This window comes from Mustela nigripes, chromosome 4, assembly GCF_022355385.1.
Source record: "Mustela nigripes isolate SB6536 chromosome 4, MUSNIG.SB6536, whole genome shotgun sequence".
NCBI lineage: Eukaryota > Metazoa > Chordata > Mammalia > Carnivora > Mustelidae > Mustela > Mustela nigripes.
In genome coordinates, this window is record NC_081560.1 from 113042833 (window position 1) to 113061506 (window position 18674).

The following is an 18674-nucleotide window of genomic DNA, read 5'->3' on the forward strand; positions in this document are numbered from 1 at the left end:
AAAAGAAACTAAATCATTCAGTACAAAAAAAGGTAATTTGTGGGAAAAAAAAAAATGTTGATTAAATTGAGAGGGTTGGAATGATGAGTGATAGAATCCATAGGTTGATGGAAGGCTTTTTTGTTTGTTTTTCATAAAGAACAGCAATTCATTTAAGAGTGTAATGGGAGGGGCACCTGGGTGGCTCAGTGGGTTAAGCCTTTGCCTTTGGCTCAGGTCATGATCTCAGGGTCCTTGGATCGAGGCCCACATGGGGCTCTCTGCTCAGCAGGGAGCCTGCTTACCCATCTCTCTGCCTGCCGTTCTGCCTATTTGTGATCTCTGTCTGTCAAAAAATTTAATAAAATCTTAAAAAAAAAGAGTGTAATGGGAACCAGGAAAAAGAGGAGATAATAAGAGATGGGCCCAAGGGCACAGGCCCACAAACTTGGGAAATAAGTGTGTCTTCATTTTCTGAAAGAGGAAGGAAGAAGAGAAGGGGACAGTGACATTTTAAGATGCATAAGAGGGACTTTAAGAAATTTTATTCATGCAACAAGTAGGTGTTAAGGGCCCACGAAGTGCCAGGGCCTCTCCCAGCTGAGAAAACATCTGGTGAACAAAACAGAAGAAAATCTCTACCCTCGTGGAGCTTACATGGTTGAATCTCCCTATTCTCGATAAAATGTGACAGGCTCAAAGATTGCGCTGGGAACTTAAGAAGATGACAAAGTGATGAGGCTAGAATAGAATAAAAATTAACTTCAAGTGACCTAAAATCATACTCAAAGCAAACAGGCTCAGTCTGGACTCAGATGGAACCAGCGAACCATGGAGAAATTCTAAGGACACTGACCCTCCCACACACTTAAGTCAGTAGGTTGTATCCTTCAATCTTACAATTTTGTCAATTTTGCCTCAATAAAGCTGAAAAAGAAAGAGCTTGACTAACAATGGTCTTAAGTGTATGGGTGACATTTTTATTTTATTTTCTTGTAAATGGAAACAATTTATAAGTATAATATGCCCATTAAAAATAATGATAGAGGGGCACCTGGGTGGCTCAATGGGTTAAAGCCTCTGCCTTAAAATCCCTCTGTCCTGGGATGGAGCCCCCCCAACATCAGACTCTGCTCAGCGGGGAGCCTGCTTCCTGCTCTCTCTCTGCCTGCCTCTCTGCCTACCTGTGATCTCTGTCTGTCAAATAAATAAATAAAAATCTTTTAAAAAATAATGGAAGAAAAAAGAATTATGTCAAATCCAAATTGAGAGTCTCCTTAATTCCTTCACATTCTCCCCATTCAGTCTGCCTTTCTTCCCCTTTCTGAAGGTAATTCTTTTCACATTTGTTGTGGCTTTTTAAAAAAATTTTGTTTTGTTTTTGTTTTTCTGTTTTTCTTTTTTTCTTGGCCTTATTCTAAGCATTTGCAAATATATTCATCTGTGAATATATAGTCTGAGGGGCAGGGGAAAACACCTGGGCATAGTGGTAACTTCTATATCTAAATTATAGCATGGTTACCCAAATGAGTGTGTTTGCTAAAACTCACTGAATTGGAAAATTTGTGAATTTCATTGTATATAAATTACACCTTAATCAAGCTTAAAAAATAATAAAAATATACATAGCTCTCTTAAGTTGTCCTTAGGGCTAGTAGAATCATTTGTCCCACAATTCAATCCATTCACTAATGGAGAAATCAGTTGGTCTGATTGACTGTTTTGATGCTTAGAAACAATGTAATTGGTCTATATTTGCACAAATAAATTGCCTTCAATACATCAGTCTGGGAAAACGTTGGGAAAATTTAATTTAATGTGTCTGGTTTATATGGAGAAGCCCAGCACCTGAATTTGAGAAAAGAAATGGTGACAACAGGATTTATCACAGGAACAGAGAGCCTAGATGAGTCTACAAAGTTTAGTGTGAAATATCAGATGGAAAAAAGAGGCTAAAGGGTGTCTCAGTGGCTTGGTTGGTGAAGCTTTCGGATTAGGTCATGATCCCAGGGTCAGTGGGATCAAGTCCCACATTGGGGTCCTCCTGCTCTGCAGAGACCCTGTTTCTTTTTCTCCCTCTGCCTGCGGCTTCCCCTGTTTGTGTTTTCTCTCTCCGTCAAGGAAATAGATGAAATCTTTTAATAAACAACAACAACAACAACAACAAAAAGTGGCTAATGGCTCAACTCATCATGGGTGGATAATATTCTTATAATTTTCATGTGGGATCCTATACTTTTTTCTGTTGGTATCAAGAACTGGGTATTCATTTTCCCTGTATACTTTTATAGATTTTTAAAAAACAATTTTCATTATTATACAGTCAACGAAAAATATGTTAAAAACCACCTCCATGGCATTGGCTAGGTCTTGCATAACTGTACATGAAAAAGCAAGATTAAAAATTGTGTGAAAGCGGCAACATTGAGAAGACTGGGATAAATGCAGTAAAATATTGATACATCTTGTGTTTTGTGAGTGGAGGGATTATACATTATATTAATTCCTTCGGACATGCCTCTTTTATTTCTAGCCTATTTATTTTTAGATGTTCTGCAATGAACGCATATTTAAATTAGTCACTTTTTAAAAAGCTCTGTCAGTGGGAATGCCACCAATCGTCAGGTTGGATTCTTTTCACCCTCCAATAATTTCTTATTATAATGTCTCAAAACCACCCTTCTGGGGCCGTTCCAAACAGCTCACCTGATTGTAGTGATGCATGTTCTCTGCTTCACTTCACCAGTCATAAGCTCTGAATTCATCAGATCTGTAAAGCTGAAATACATGTTTTTTGGAAAAAATCATCAGAGTAAGAATCACAATTGTTAACAGTAAATCTTAGAAAACTACTGTGCCCTGGGAAGAAAATAAGACTCCTGTGTCATTAGAAGGATAGAAATACATTTTTACCTCTAGAAGCACAAGGCCAGCAGAAAGGGAAGCAATGACTGCCCTTGGTTTGAAGGGACAGCTAAGGGAAAATCAGGACTCCTCAGGGGGAAGTCAAAGCTCAGGTAGTTCTCTGTCCAGGAAGGTTCAATCCCATGAGGCTTTCCCCCGGTTACCTCCTGCTTCAGCTGAGGGTCTTTTTTCCAAGCTCCCATCTAAGACTGGGTTCATTTTTGTCACATACTTGGTCTGTACCATAACTTGCCCTTTTCCTTACAATCTGGGAAAATCAAACCAGAGATGGTGATGGAGACAAAGTAGAAGCCAGTTTCAAAACTTCTAGGGGTTAGACCTGCTAACTCTCTCCTTTCAGATGTGCTGAAATAAGATCGAAGAGTCCTTCCATGGCAAAGACACTACCTATTTTATATGCAGGATGTTCTGCATTGATGATCCAGTGGGAACATGTGACATATACACGTCCATTTGACTCTGGAGGGAAAGAAAACATATTATAGCAGAAATCACCCAGGGAAAGGAACGATACCTCACAGAAGCAGAGAATGAGTGTTCTAAGAGTAGCAAACCAAGATGGGGTTTGGGAAATGACGAGGCTGAATCACGTAGGTAAAGAAGAGCTCATGTCAGGCACCTGACTATGAGTAAAAGCATGGGTTGCTTTAGCGCAATCCTGCACTAGCTCCAGGGTAAATTGCGAGCGGGGTTTCGGGGCGTGGAGGGGTGTTGTGCGCATGTGCGTGGGTGTGCATGGTCCCTGATGGGCACATCCCACCACCTGAGCATTGGAACTTAACTCTGTTAATTATAAGCTTTGTGACTTTGGACAACTTGTGGGTTTCTGTATTTTCACCTATTAAATGAAGATACAAAAATCATACTGTGCCAGGCTTTTTTGAGGCTAAAATAAAATATTGCAGAAGAAAAGCTAAATATAATCACTTCAGATGCACTGTGCTTTGGTCTTTGTAAACATTATAGAGATAAAAATTATAGAGATATACTAGTAATGGGAATCCTATGTTTTAGAACTCTGCAGAAGGAAAGTAATCTATTGAAAATATCTATTGTTGAATAAGCAAACTTTGAACAATGGTCCTTCTCTTATTTTGGTTTGGTACAAGTTCGCCTCTTGAATAGGAGTAGGATGGGCTGGCGAGAAGGGTCATTTGGGGACTGGCTTCACTGTATCAGCCTTGCTGGCCGTCATATGCAATGTGACAGAACTAGCCATCCAACCACAGTACCCCGCAGATGTACACACTTCCTCCTTGAATTCTCCATAACAGGAAACAAAGATTTGATGAAGCAGCCTTGCCCATCTTTTGAGGGAGAAGACTTCTATCTTTGTTCCATTTTGTCTTGTGCTTTCCAAGTTAAGTGGGGAGTTTTAACTGGGGCCAAAGTCACCCAACAAAGGAAGGCACAGAGGAAATAAGCTGTATACTTATATGGACTTCTCTTCTTTTCTGTGATTTATTTTCATTTATTTATTTATTTATTTATTTTTTAAAGAGTTTATTTATTTATTTTACAGACAGAGATCACAAGTAGGCAGAGAGGCAGGCAGAGAGAGAGGGGGAAGCAGGCTCCCCGCTGAACGGAGAGCCTGATGTGGGGCTCGATCCCAGGACCCTGAGATCATGACCTGAGCTGAAGTCAGAGGCTTTAACCCACTGAGCCACCCAGGTGCCCTGTGATTTTTTTTTTTTTTAATGCAGGGTATCATTTCTAAAATCACATTAACTATAGTAATGGTGGCTGATAAGGAATGTGCAAAACTCATGATGGACATCTGTTTTCCTAATATGACCATGGATGGAACAATGTTCCAACATACTCTTCCCCCCCAGTTTTCATAATCATGCACCATTGAATACTCAATCTAGGCATAGCAAATCTCTGCCTTTACAGTTTAGAGAACCACATTTGTTTATGCAGCGTGATAGATCCACCAAAGTGAGTCTAAAAAAGCTAGAATCTCTTAAAGCATCAAATGGCCCCATAATCATTGTACATACCATATTCATATTTTTCTTGTCGTATCCAGCCTGTAAGGATTTGTAGTGACAAATCACCCATAATATTTTATTGTTGCAGATTTTGAGAGTGGGTTCCTTTCCTGTCTTTAGAAATACACCTTTGGTACCAAAAATACCCTGTGAAAATAAACAATAATTATTCTTTCAAGAACTGATTTCTGGCTTCTTGACATTCCCTTCATCCCAGGAATAAGGATTCTTAGAGATCCATTTCCATTTGTATTTGGTGTTTCTGCTAAGAAGACTAAGTCACTTGGGAAAAGGAACTACTTATGAATCCATCTCTATCCAGGGAAGATCAACAATTATCATTTAAAAAGAGATTGCAGTCAGGCTCTTCAACTCCAAATTCACTTCTCCATGGTGGAGCTCCCCTATCCCATCCAATCAGTGATTGCCTGTGTTTCTCCTTTCTCATTAACTGGCAAGAGAGCCAGAACATTTTCTCCTTAAGGCTAGACATTGCCTTGACTAGGAAGGAAAAGCAGGATTTCCCCTACTACCCATGGGCACACTGTCTTTTTAGCAGTGTCCCAGTGGAGCCAGCTCTTGGACTGGAAAGTAGACTATGGTGTTCGTACTGAGGGAAGGGGACCACTGGACAGAAAATACTTGAAATCACGGGATGCAGTAGAGTTAAAACGTGTAGGGTTTGAGAGAGTAAGCTTGGGAGCGGGGCTCCCAGTTGGAAAGACTGGAGTTTCTGGCCACAGACATGAAGTGGTGGGAGGGATCAGGGAATGGCACTGAAAGGGGCAAGAAATCTGACAGTCAATTATAGGAAACTGAGATAAGCCTCAGACCCTACCTATGCCCACAAAGCCATATATTATAAAAATGACATAGAGACAGACGTATCTGCCTCCCAATGTAATGTAACTATTTTGTCTGCTCAACTCTACCCACATGTAGAAAACATCCCAAACTAACCGATGTTAGTCACATTTTGACAACAGAACCATTAACCCCACAAAAGGGAACTTGCATCACCTGAGCTTATAGTAAACAACACAATAAACTATGCAACCAATCATTAGGTTCTATGGAAATTCATCCTTGTGTTCGCCCACAAATAATTTTTTTTTTCCCATTCTCCCTCCTTCACCTTAAGCCCGGGCCTCATTTTACGTGTGAATTACTGTGAAGCCCTTATCAGTCTACTTGATTTCATTTTGGCCAATATCCATTTTAGCTGACACCCCAAATTGAAGGGGCAATTTTGCCAAAATACTATGTTTATCATGGCAATGACCTTTTTATAAAAAGAAAAAGCAAACAGAAAAAAAAAATATAAAAGACTTCTGATGGATAAAGTCCCAAATTCACAATTGGCAACCAAACTACATCTTCAACCTTGGAAATTAACCAATAAATTCTGAACAAATAATTGAGCTGTTAGACATTTAGATTTTGGAATCGTAACCTTGGTAAATTAAAGCAAACCCCCCTACAGGAAGGGGTTGTAGTATCCAGGCTCATCTAATATTAAAGTCAGAAATGTCAGGAATTATAGGGAACTTGAAAAATGTCTTTCATTTGGGCATTGTGAATTTACTGACCTGCCCAGTGGAATAAGAATGGAACAAGAAACCTTGAGTGGATTTTTAGCTACACTGTGCTCACTTCATCTAGAAATTCTGACAATCCAGATCTGTTCATAGATCTGAGTATAGTAAGTTATGTATGGGAATCGTAGACATGTACATGGGTACACACACACACACACACACACACTCACACACACACACAGCACATGGTCACAGAGTCTGGTTTCTACAGATTTCATGTAAATTTCCTACTTTCCCACTATTGCTTCATAATAGATTTTAAAGTAGTAAGGATCTACGATCCAAAATGGAATCCTCAGAGACATTTTGGCAACAATGAGGAGCCTACCTTGATTATGGAATTTGGAAGTAGAAAAAAAACTGGTAAAAATGCCCATGGGGTATTTGAATGAGACCACAGGACCCAAGGCAAAATTAATTTTGATTCTTTGTGCCAGTTCAGGCATGGTGGAAAAGGCTACAAACCCTAAGAGAACAGGAGACAAGACAATCTTGTAAAAATTGGAAAATACTGAGGCAGCGTTTCTACTAACAAAAGTGGGATTCTGCTTTGACACTTTTTCCTTCTGTTGCAATAATCCCACGGGTGAACTGAGAAACTCTTCTGAGTTTCTGTGAAGATAATATGCCCTTAGTCCTGTCTGCTCTCATGTCCATTTTTCTTGTATTCTAGACAATTCAATTCCTCTGGGGAGAGTGAGGGATAAACTGAGTGAGCCTCCACTGTCGAGGGGTCTCGGGGACAGCTTCACCCCCCAGTGTGGGCTAAGCACTGGCAATGCTGTCATTTTACCCCAACCCTGAGATGCCAGGATGAGTCACAGAACTTCCAGAAGTAAACAGTTGGTTCACGGGAGGGAAACGCATCAGTTCTTGATGCGGTATTATCCAGTGATCCCGCAGTTGCTTTTTTCTCACAGTGCAGAGATGTCATCCCTTCCAGGGCTTTACTGGGTGCTGACCGACCTCTAGAATGTTCCCTGATTTCTCTTAGTCCCCTGTGGTCCTGGTAAGGACCAGCCATCTCTATCCGCTCTGACTTTTCAGCAACAGCATAGCAAGCATTTCAAGCCCCATGAAGATAAGGGTGGAGAGCAGCACTGCATGGGCAAGGATGTGATCTATCTGTGTATTTTGGTTCTCTAAGATGCCTTTCTGGGCCCCCCACTGTGTGTAAGCGTGTGTGTGTGTGTGCGTGTGCACACACACGCTTGCTTTTTTTTTTTTTTTTTTTTCCCTCCCTGAAAGTCTTATTGAAATACTAAAACCATCTTGGCCAGAAAAAGAACTGACTTTGTATTAATTGGCTGAGCAATTGATACAAAAATTGAAACTTGTATACTGGTCTAACACTTCCTGTAGAAGATCTCTGGAAGTATATGGAGGTGAGTTGTTCTGTGCTCACACTGACCAGCAGTGTGGGTCAGAGCCTGGGTTGCTAAATGTCTTGTGAAGAGTGGGTCCTTCCCACATAACAAAAATTGCTCTGCCCCAAATGCAGAAGATGCCCACTGAAAAATTCATGCGTTACATACAAGGCAGAGCAATGCTGATCAGATATTTTCTGTTTTCTTTGCAGATCAGATGTAAGAGCACATCTACATCCTGCCCACTTTCTAGACCCTATTCAAGCTATTCCTTCTCCATCTGGTTCCTCCACATGCCCAAACACCCTCACTGGGGGTGGGAGGGGGTGTTCAGATGGACCTAATTTGAATCTGTGTCCTTAAAATTGGAAGCTTTAGTGGAAAATCACTAACAAATTCACAATATTCATATAATGATTCCTCTAAATTTTTATTTGGAGCTGGATTTTTTATTTTCTCTGAAAAGATCTAGGAAATCATTAGGAAGTACATTTTCAAAGAGAAGGATCTTGGACTTCTAAACATTTTCTACATAGTACTTAAATTAAATTGCTAGTCCATAAATACTAAATTGCATGTTAAATAGATAAACCCAGCTTATATATGCTTTTGTGTATCAACTAAAAAAAAAAAAAAGTGACCATAGGGACGCCTGAGTTGGTTAATGTCTGCTTTGGCTCAGGCCCTGATCCTGGAGTCCCAGGATTAAGCCCCGCATTGGGCTTCCTGCTCAGCCGGGAGTCGTCTTCTCCCTCTCTCTCCACCCCGCCCCTTCTCATGTATTCTCTCTCCCTCTAATAAATAAATAAAATCTTAAAAAAAAAGTGATCGTATTATTTTCAATTCATTTAAATGTAAGTATAACCTCACTCTTTTACTATTTTTTAAAATCCCAAATGGGTTGTGAGGAAGATGTGATCAACACATACTTATTTTTCAGGGATATTTCATGTCATTAGGCCTTACTAGTTTCGTGCATAAGGGACCTAGAAACTTACTCTTTGGAGATATGTTAGATTTGGGGCACATGGAAATTCTATCACCATTACAAAAGTGCTTTTGTAACCAGAAATGGAGGAAAGATTTGCTTAACACACAGTTTCTGAAATTCAAGAAAGGTGAACGCCTACGAGGCCTTGACCCTTGTAAAACATTGACATTTGTAAACCTATCTATGGTAGTGCCAAGGGAGTGCCTGATGAAATACATCTTCTGCTGACTGGTTTTATTTGCAATTAAGTCTACTATTGCTGGGAGATCTTATTTGGCCATTTCATCAAAACTGCAAAATGAAACAGGGGCTTGTAAGTACTTGCCACCAAGTTGAACACTCAGAGCACCCGCTCACCTATTTTTCATGCCCAGAATGCTGGTGGGCACTTCATTCTTTATCCAATTTCACGTGGGCTAGTGTAGCTTCCGTTTGTTGCATTTCTGTGTGTTACTGTCTAATAGCAAGACTCATTTCAGCCTTGTGTGTATGTCTGAAGGCCTGTCCACCCCTTCCTCCTCCCATTCCCTCCCCAGTCCCCTGCTCGGCCCGCCTCTTCTTCAAACAGCCACAGGGCCCTTCCAGACCTTCAGGCTACAGAACACTCAGCTTTGGAAGCAGAACTGGAGGCAGATCATGACTCTGGCTGAGAAACTCTTGATACATTACTTAAACACTCTGAGCTTCAGTTTGCTCATCTGTGAAATGATAATCATGCCCATTTGGGAGCAGGCCTGCTCAAGGGACTGGATGACAGGCAAGGCATGACTCAGGTGCACCTGCTGTTGATGTTTCTTCCCATGTCAGAGACATGTTCCGTATCTACCAAAATGCCACAGCACCAGTTCAGCTGGCATTCACGCAGGAGAACAAAAAGACCTTCAAAATACTCAGTGGCTCCAGGTAGTCTATGAGCTCGAGGGTTGCTTATCAAAAGGACATGTAAGGAAATCTGTAGACTGACATTCCCAAGTATAAGAAAATTCTTGTGATGTCTTACAGCAAACAAGTTCCAAGCTCCCTGCCAAGGGGCAGTGACACAAAATATTTCCTGATGTTTGTTCCTGCCCAAAGGCTCTGACCCTAACAATTTATTCTACCCTTCCTTGATTCCCCACCTGCCAGCGGGTGCTGAATATTTCATTAGCATGGTAGGAAAGCACACTCTGTTCTAGCAGTAGGCTTGCAAACCAACAGGGAGCTTAGCCATGAACAGGGAAATATCTTGCAAGAATCAGCCTGTCCTCTGGTGACAGCAGAAATACTTTCAGTAAAACAAGGAGGTAGCATATGAGGAGATTGTTCTCTATGGCCCATCAGCAAGGTTTTAAAAACCTTATATTGGGGTTCTCTTGAAAATGGTATCTACTACAGTTACAACCAGAATTTCTCTAAATAAAATACAGTACTGGCACACCCCATCTCTGTCCAAGAGAAAAGACCTGGATTAGCTGCACTAGAATGAATAGACGAAGACAGGCACTTTTCTCACTCTTGAGTGCTCAGAGCCTATAACTGTACATACAGGAGACAGTCAGCAAACATTGATTGAATGAGTGTGTGCCCTGGTCACAGGAATTCCCTGAGCTGTCTCTTGGGACATATTTATATAGTATAGTATTGGATAAAATTGGATGTTAAAAAACCATCGCGTTAAAATGATGTAACTAACTTGTGGGCCAATCAGTGGAAATCTAAATTCCTGCTGTTTCTTTGCTTTGAGATATTAGTAGAAACTACAAGGAACTATGTGCCTTCCAATGTTATGGATTAGTATTAATATCACCCACACTATTATATTCAAATAAATTGTCTCCACCTTTCCACATGATTTTTCTTAGATGAGGCTTACCTAAAGGCCCAGAATTTTTCTTTAGTGATTGACAGTGTTCTGTGTCTTCTTGACCAAGTGTTCCCCCAACTGTTTCCCATCCAGACATCATAACCTGTATCTGCTAGAAGGAACCCAAGGCTGCCATTGGCATAATTCTCCAACCAAGAGGCATTGTCTGCAAATAAGGCATGTTGCAAATACACGACTGGCCAGGATCCTGGAAGGAGGAAGGGAGAAGAGAGAGAGGGGAGAGAAAATAACTTATGATAAAGAGAACATCTCAGGAACATGATAGAAACCCCTCCCACATACACACCCCACACCAGAAGAAGCAAAACCCAAAACCAGCATTCACCTTTCCCCTTGTCATTCATTGGTGTAGAGGGGGAGAGTCACGTGTAAGTTTCTCAAGCATGTTTATTATTCTCAAGCATGTGCTGTGCTGATGGATGAACATGCAGGAGCTTGTTATGGTCTCATTATACCTCTACCAAGTAGCTACTACTTTAAGGATCCTCATTTTGCAGCTGCAGAAACTGAGCTTTAAGGTAGTGAAGTACCTTTCCCAAGGAGCCACCTGGTTAACAAGATGCAGAACCAGGACACAAGCCCAGTTCTTTTTCACACCGCAGTGGGTGCTTGTAAACTGTGCTCCCAGCTCTAGGAATTCACATTTGCATATATCAGGGGTCTGGCAAAGACAGGAAAATGATCATGTCTGATGGAATCCCTTGCCTCTTCCAGGGAGGAGGAGGATGGGAGCATAAATGGACAGTGACTGATTTTCTCTCCAAGCTTCTAGCCAAATCCCAAGCCTCTGCCCACCAGAGAGCATTTGAAAACCCCAAATATAATAGAGTCAGCTTAACATCCCTCTGATGACTGTCAAATTCTTGAGGGAGAGGGTATTCAGGGAGATGAGGTGAACCAGCGCAGAAGGTTCCAAAAGGCACCATAATTTAGTGCGTTAAGAGCACAGGCTATGGAGCTGGCTGGGTTTGAGTACTGATTCCATCACTCACTATGTGCGTGTGACTTTGAGCCTGTTACACAGCCTGCTCAGGTTCATCACCTGTAAAATGGTAACTATTCATAGTACTGACCTCTTAGGGATGCTGAGAGGTTTCTCAGATATAAATTAATGTAAAGTTTTTAGAATAATACACTTAACCCATGGTTCTTAACTCCAAACCTTCCCCAAATTCTTCATCCTTGGAAAGGAGAAAAATGCCCTCCTTTTATGATTCCCAGCCCCCTCCCTCCAAGCCTGGTGTTGCCAGATTTAGAAAAAAAAGAAAGAAAGAAAACAAAGATTAACAGGAAGACTCAGGATGGCGTTGATCTGAATTTCAGATACAGGATGAATAATTTTTGGTCAAATACATTCTAAAGAAGAACTTGTCCAAGAAACTGATTTGTTAATGATCACAGAGTCAACTTCGACTTCTGCCATTTGTCTCTTACCCTCACCTTTGTCCCACTCTCAAATTTTATTCTGAATCTCTAGAATTATGCCTTTCTTTCTTGGAGGACAGAAGTCAAATGGCGATTTTAGCCACCTCTGAATATGAATGGCAGGATAGACAAGTGCAGTGATGGGGTACAGTATTTGCCCTCCTGTCTTCCCAGTTACTCTGCTCCTTCTTCTCTGTTCCTCACTCATCCTCAGTTTTGCAGTGACTTGTCCCTACTTAAAGAGTAATTTCCTCTGCTTTTGCGTGGCTGACTCTTCATGCTAGAATTTAGGCCATATCAACACCATGCTCCTTCCTCCCACAAAACTTGTGTCCCTCTGATCAAAATATAGGAAGAATGTTCCAATTTTCCTAGCTGGAAAATGTTTCAGAAGCATCAGGGTCATCTAATTTGATTTTTTAGTCCTGCCGAAGGGGGCCTATTGATTCTAAAGGGGGCAGGAGAGACTTCATGCAACCCAGCCAACCTCTTTGCGAGTGAGGAAATCCCTTTCCTGGGATGCAGCAATTTTTCGCATGAGAAATGAGTCATGAACGAAAGAAATGTTGGTCCCGCCTTTGCATTCACACCCCCAGCAAGCGAGCCTGTTTGCTGTCAACAAGATCTGTCTTGCCCGTCATATTTTTAGGTTCTTCGCTGTCTTCAGAAAATTGGAAAAGAAGGAGACTCCCTTTAACTGTTTAAAGACTAATCTAAGAATTGAACCAAGTTTGATAAACCAGTCATTCTCTCAGTGGAAAGCCAGTCCTAAGGTGTAGTGATATGCTGTCGCCTTCGCAGGATAGACGCATCTCGTACCTGGGCTCCGGGCATCTCTTCGTCCATGGGGATTTCTGTTGACACTGAGGATGTACTCGTCCTGAGTGGTGACCTCATACTCGTCACTGGGGTAGCCATTATAGGTGATGATCTCACTCTGCCCGGTGAAAACACAGACATTAGCTCTACATCTTCTCCAAAAGGTTTTGGAAGGAACTAGAACAAAGTATCTTGTGTGTACTTATTGGGGTGAATTATCTGAAATCTGTAGCCCCAGGTAACTGCAAAATCGATTTACTATGTAAAGTCTTGATTTAGAAAAATTAGCAGAATATTAAAAAATGTCTGCTATTGGCAAATTTGGGGGTGGGTAGTGGGTAGAGATGGTATTAGGTATTGACCCATTTTTCTAACAGAACTATGTTCTCCAGCTAATTCTCGAGACCCCTTTTGATTGCGGAGAAGGTGGTCATATATAATATCCAAGGGGCTTAGAATAGAAATTTTTAATATTTTAAAAATATAAATTCAAACAAGGACGTTGCCTATAAATTATTTTTTGCTTTACATTACTGGAAAGTGTTATTTACTCAGCCAAAAGGGAAGTTCTCCCTAGCTTGACTCTCAGAGAAACCTTACATATCACCTATGTTTTATCTGTTCCCTTATTTGAGACTTTCTGCTTTCACAAGACCATGCATCTGCCTTATGTGATGTCCTTTGGAACTTGGCATGACTTACAATATTCATCCACACTCCAGGATTGGCTTCATTTTCCAAATTGAAGAATCTACCAGCATTTAAAGTTCCTCAGATCAAACAACAGGTTGTTGTTAAAACCAGCCACATCGTGGGAATGCCTGACATAAGACATTTAATAATCACAGATTAATATTATACATCAACATTGCTTAAGAAATGGAAATAGTGCCCTACGGAAAATTGGACGGATATCCTAGGGACACTGAGGAAGGGAGCAAACAAACATAGTGAGCTAATTCTGAGCGTGGGAATCCATTCTTCGCATGGAAAGTGCTTTGACCCAATCCATTTCTTGCAAGACATTTCATCAAGCACCAAGACTTATTGTTTTGGTTGTCCTTTAATCAAAGGTTTTGAATCATGTTAAGTCTTTGCTTACCTGCAAATTGCCAGGATACCTGGACAGGTGTCCAAGCCACAGTAAAGGGAAAAGGGGCATTATTCTCTACTCTAACCAGCCTCCCACAAAACAAACAAGAACAGTGAGCAGAGAGGAGGAAGATGGGCTTCCAGGGATGGGATTATTTCTCTTGTGGATACCCAAAGGGGAAGGTTGCACATTTAAATGTGTGATCTCTTCCTTGGCAGGGCTTAAATTATGCCTTCCAAGGCAGAACAACCTCATGGCTGTCCAGACTGACCCTCCTATGACACCCTCCCCATCCCCACTGTGACCTGACTTTGAGGTCCAGCCTCACCACAGACAAGATATCTGACCTTGGGCAAGTTATTTTGCAGCTTTGTCTCTTGGTTTCCTTGTGGGTGAAATTAGAATAATAATGTAGCCTACCCTGCAGGGTTTACAGGAAGGATTAAATGACCTACAAAGCAAGAAACAGGTCAGTCCTTTCACTATATGAGCCAGAAAGTAACATCAGAGAGCTGTAACAAATTAATGACCGACTTCTAGAAATTTAGAGCTTTACTTTTGAAGATTTTAAATAGCTTCCCATGCATTTGCTGTCGGGTTGAAGATGATTTTATATCTTCAAATGTTATATTATTTAAAACATTGTTAAAACTAGCAACAGCTAAGATCTACTGAGTGCTAAAGCTTGTGCAGAGAATGTTTCTAAATGCCTGGGGTGTGTTATTTAAATCTCAAAGAAACTCCATCAAGTGGGTCCTATCATCCTCACTTTATAGATAAAAAAACCCAAGGCTTAGAGAGATTTCATATCTGCCCATGTCACAGAACCCACAGGTGCCAGAACTGGGTGGAGAAGGCAGGCAGCCTCCCAGCAGTGCCCTTGGATCTGACCATCACCCCAACCCACCTCCCAGTTGTGATAGATCTTGACCTTGCCTAGCTCAATGAGTGCCCTCTGCTCCAGAAGACTCCTTACCGACTAAGAACCTCTAAACTTCTGGCTATGACATCAGGTTGAAGAACAAGATGTAGTTGCAGTGACAGCAGCTAGAGAGAGCAGAGACTGGAAGCCAATGGCAATGAGGAAACCCCAGGCCGTGGCACCTCCCAGAGTGTCTTCCTGATGCACCAAATGCCCTGATGTGCTTGCAGATTGGGAAATAGTGATCTGCGGAGTGCCAAGTGACCAGTATGACTGAATCCTTTATGTTTCCTTGGAGTGGCAGCTGCTGTCGGGAGGGTTAAGCTATCTTTTCCAAGCCTGGCATGAAATGGGGTAGTTGGACGGACTCGGGATCCTAATGGACAGAACCAGGCATAGAAGCAAAATCTATCTCCTCAACACCAGACCATTTCTGTTCGGAGTCAGATGAAGCAAGTCTAGAAAACTACTGATGCCAACCATGTGGTGTGAGGAGGGGGTGACTGACTGTGGGCTAAATGGTGAGGATGAGGCCACCCTGACTCCAGGCTCCCGAGGTCGGTAGGACTTAGAACTAGCAGAGCATCAGGGGAAACTGACACATACATCCAAGGGAGGCAGTGACCCTTGTGGGCGCTGAACCACAGACCAGTTCACCTTGAATTAAAGCAAAGCAGAAGCACGTGTGCCTGGGGGGCTCAGTGGGCCTAGTGTCCCACTCTTGACTTTGCCTCAGGTCATGATCTCAAGGTCTTGGTATCCGCCCCACATCGGGCTCCTTGTTCAGTAGGGAGCCTGATTCCCCCTCTCACTCTACCCCTCCCCCTGTTCTCACTCTCTCCCTCTCTAAAATAAATAAGTAAATAAAATCTTAAAAACAAAAAATAAAACAAAAAACAAAGTAGAAAAAGAGGCCAGAGGAGAATGACAAAACTTAGCTCCACCCTCTTCCCCAAACACTAGTGGAGGCACACAAACAGGGTTTCTGTTTCACCCTGTATTCAGTAACCCTCTAGGGCCCCAGGAATGACTGAAGCTCTCCGGGACAAGAAGTGGGGAGACAGTGAAGTCCTACCTAGCAGAGGCAGTAGTTTTTGTTCTCTGAGTCTGGACTCATTCTGCACCCCTTTCAAAAACAAAGCTATTACTTCCATTTGTCCAAACCCTCAGATCTGTTCTACTGGAATGGGGAATTCATGCCAGTTGATTCATGAATTCATGAATTCATGATTGCTGGAATAGGTGGGAGGATTATCTGTTATTCTGCCCCCCCACCCTCCCACTTTTTAAAAGATTTTATTTATTTGAGAGAGAGACAGAGACAGCACAAGCAGGGCACAGGGAAAGGGACAAGTCGACTCCCGGCTGAGCAGGAGCCCAATGCGGGGCTGGATCCCAGGACCCTGGGATCATGACCTGAGCTGAAGGCAGATGCTTAACCCATTGAACCCCCTAGGCGCCCAGATTATTCCCCCTTTGAGGCAAGATTCCACTGTTCCTGACAAAGACGGCCCAGTGAAAGGGGTGAGGACCTGTTGGGAAATGCACATGGCTTCTGACTTCCAGAATCACTTCAAACAGAACTTAGCAAACTCTCTGGGGAGTTCTGAGAGGCACAATGTTATTAGTATTAATGTAGATTTGTGACCATGCACGGTGTGGGAGCAGCAGGAATGGAGCTAAATGTCTCCAGCCTTGACAGGCTGCAGACCAGGGAGAATTTCAGAATTCTAACTTGTGGCCCTACCTCGTGGCCCTCTCAGATCCCCTCTTGAATGCTTTCAACCTGTTGAAATAAGCTAAAATGAAACACATTGCAACTTCTTCATTGGCCCTGTGAAATACAAAACTATAGCTCCTACTTTCTAAAAGCTCAAAATTTCCCTGCTTCACTCCCCCCACCCCCCCACCAATTAGATGATATTAAAGCTGGAACATGATCTTGGGCAAAATGTAGATTAAAGGTCAGTCTTTTTTTTTAATTATTTATTTATTTTTTAAATTTATTTTTTATTTACAGCATAACAGTATTCATTATTTTTTCACCACACCCAGTGCTCCATGCAATCCACACCCTCTATAATACCCACCACCTGGAAACTGACTCCTACCCCCTGCTCCTTCAAAACCCTCACATTATTTTTCAGCATCCATAGTCTCTCATGGTTCACCTCCTTTTCCAATTTCCCTCAACTCCCTTCTCCTCTCTAACTCCCCATGTCCTCCATGCTATTTGTTATGCTCCACAAATAAGTGAAACCATATGATAGTTGACTCTCTCTGCTTGACTTATTTCACTCAGCATAATCTCTTCCAGTGCCGTCCATGTTGCTACAAAAGTTGGGTATTCGTCCTTTCTGATGGAGGCATAATACTCCATAGTGTATATGGACCTGGACCACATCTTCCTTATCCATTTGTCCGTTGAAGGGCATCTTGGTTCTTTCCACAGTTTGGCGACCGTGGCCATTGCTCCTACAAATATTGGGATACAGATGGCCCTTCTTTTCACCACATCTGTATCTTTGGGCTAAATACCCAGGAGTGCAATGGCAGGGTCATAGGGAAGTTCTATTTTTAATTTCTTGAGGAATCTCCACACTGTTCTCCAAAGAGGCTGCACCAACTTGCATTCCCACCAACAGTGGAAGAGGGTTCCCCTTTCTCCACATCCCCTCCAATACATGTTGTTTCCTGTCTTGTTAATTTTGGCCATTCTAACTGGTGTAAGGTGATATCTCAATGTAGTTTTAATTTGAATCTCCCTGACGGCTAGTGATGATGAACATTTTTTCATGTGTCTGATAGCCATTTGTATGTCTTTATTGGAGAAGTGTCTGTCCATATCTTCTGCCCATTTTTTGATATGATTGTCTATTTTGTGTGTGCTGAGTTTGATGAGTTCATTATAGATCCTGGATATCAACCTTTTGTCTGTATTGTCATTTGCAAATATCTTCTCCCATTCCGTGGGTTGCCTCTTTGTATTCTTGACTGTTTTCTTGGCTGTGCAGAAGCTTTTGATTTTGATGAAGTTCCAGTAGTTTATTTTGGCTTTTGTTTCCTTTTCCTTTGGAGACATATCTTGAAAGAAGTTGCTGTGGTTGATATTGAAGAGATTACTGCCTATGTTCTCCTCTAGGATTCTGATGGATTCTTGTCTCACGTTTAGGTCTTTTATCCATTTTGAGTTTATCTTTGTGTACGGTGTAAGAGAATGGTCGAGTTTCATTCTTCTACATATAGCTGTCCAGTTTTCCCAGCACCATTAATTGAAGAGACTTTCTTTCTTCCACTGTACATTTTTTCCTGTTTTGTCAAAGATTAAATTACCATAGAGTTGAGGGTCCATATCTGGGCTCTCTACTCTGTTCCACTGGTCTATGTGTCTGTTTTTATGCCAGTACCATTCTGTCTTGGTGATCACAACTTTGTAGTAAAGCTTGAAATCAGGTAACATGATGCCCCCCGTTTTATTTTTGGTTTTCAACATTTCCTTAGCGATTCGGGGTCTCTTCTGATTCCATACAAATTTTAGGATTATTTGCTCCAGCTCTTTGAAGAATACTGGTGGAATTTTGATCGGAATGGCATTAAAAATATAGATTGCTCTAGGCAGTATAGACATTTTAACAATGTTTATTCTTCCGATCCAAGAGCATGGAATGGTCTTCCATCTTTTTGTGTCTTCTTC

At 41.7% G+C, this 18674-nt stretch overlaps 1 pseudogene; it reads right to left on the reverse strand.

The window, feature by feature from the left end:
* Window positions 1–1806: 1806 nt before the first annotated feature.
* The window catches only part of LOC132016387 (lipase member N-like), a 21932-nt pseudogene continuing 5064 nt past the window's right edge, over window positions 1807–18674 (reverse strand).